Below are 1,769 nucleotides of genomic sequence, written 5' to 3' on the forward strand. Positions count from 1 at the left end.
CTGCACTCCAGTCTGGGCGACAGAGTGAGACTCCAACTCAAAAAAAAAAAAAAAGTGTGTCTAAATATTGCTATTATATTTACTTGAGAATGTATCTAAAAACATTGCTTCTTAACCACTTGTTCTACTAATGAATGATAAAAAGACTTCAGGAAGCTAGTATATCGATTATCCAATTTGCTAATAACTGAGACTGGATTATGTATCCCAATTTTTGCTGAACACTATAAAGGGCATAAACAAGGAAATGCACGGCCTCTGACTTCAGAAGTTTTACCATTGCTAAAACAAACATGCACAAAAATTACATAAAAAGAGAAAGATGTGTTTTTATGATTCATAAGAGTAAAAAAGTTTAATAAAAGAAAAAGATGAGTATAATCTGGAAAATAAAAATGTGATGAGGCTGTGAGCTAGCTTTGAAGAGCAGCTAAGATTCAGACTGCTAAAGAAAAGAGAAAGAGACGTTCCTGATGAAAGGTAAACATACTAAGGCAAAGTGATAAAAACAGGCAAGACTTGTGGGGGGGAGGACAGGAAAAAGATCTAACAACAGAAACGACAGAAAATAAATGTCAAAGGGGAGGGCACAGTTTATGAAAGTTTGGCTGAGGAATGTAGGTCTGCAAGAGTGAGCCATTAAAGCAAATCGTTAAAGCAGTATTTAATTATACAGTCATGTTTCTTTCATTAGAAATATTCACAGTCAAAAAAATATGTTGGTTGGGTACAGTGGCACATGCCTATAACCCAGCACTTTCAGTGACCAGGGTGGTAGGATCACTTAAGGCCAGGAGTTCAAGACCAGACTGGGAAACAAAACGAGACCCCCATCTCAATTAAAAAAAAAAAAAAACTTTAAAAATTAGCCAGGCATAGCGATGGGTGCCTGTAGTCCCAGCTACTCAGGGTTGAGGTGGAAGGATCATTTGAGCTCAGGAAGCGGAGGGTGAAGTGAACTATGATCATACCACTACACTCCAGCCTGGGTGACAGAGGCCTCAACTCTAAAATACACATACATACACAGACACACACACAGTCAAAAAAATGTATACAGATTTTTAAGAAAGGAAAAAACTGTATTAAAGTTGTAATATTCAATATATATTGGTAACAAAAGATTAATACAAGTCACGTTTGACTTCTGCAATTACAAGAGGTACTCAAAGCAGTTACCTTCAGCATCCGGACACTTCTGACTACAGTGAACTAAAAGTAATACATAGATAACATCACTTAAAATGTGTATACATTTTTTGACACCCTGGTATACACACACACACACACACATATATATATATATATATATATATATATACACACAATGCTTATATCTTATTAATTTTTTAAAAATTAAAAAGTATATATTTCAATAAATTTTCCTTTAAAAATACAATGTTAATTGTGGTTATATATTTTTAAAGAGAGAGAGTAATTTCTGGAGATATTAAAATATTTACAGATGAAGTGATATAATTCTAGGATTTGCTTTGCTTCAGAAGAAGAGAAGCGGTAAGGTGGGTGTTCTTGGGTTGATAATTATTGAAGCTTGAGGATAAACACAGGGAGGCTTTTTACACTATTCTGGCTACCTTTTTTGGAGATGCTGAACATTTTCCATTGTAATATGTTTTTAATCTATCAAGTTAGAGTATTACTGGAAAAAAAGAGCAGTAGTCACACAACTATATTCTAAAATTTCCACAGATTTATTTGCTACAACCACTTTTTTTTTTTTTGAGTTGGAGTCTCACTCTGTGGCCCAG

The sequence above is a fragment of the Carlito syrichta genome, unplaced genomic scaffold (genome assembly GCF_000164805.1).
Source record: "Carlito syrichta isolate Samal-C Ts95f unplaced genomic scaffold, Tarsius_syrichta-2.0.1 Scaffold303979, whole genome shotgun sequence".
In the NCBI taxonomy this organism is placed as follows: domain Eukaryota; kingdom Metazoa; phylum Chordata; class Mammalia; order Primates; family Tarsiidae; genus Carlito; species Carlito syrichta.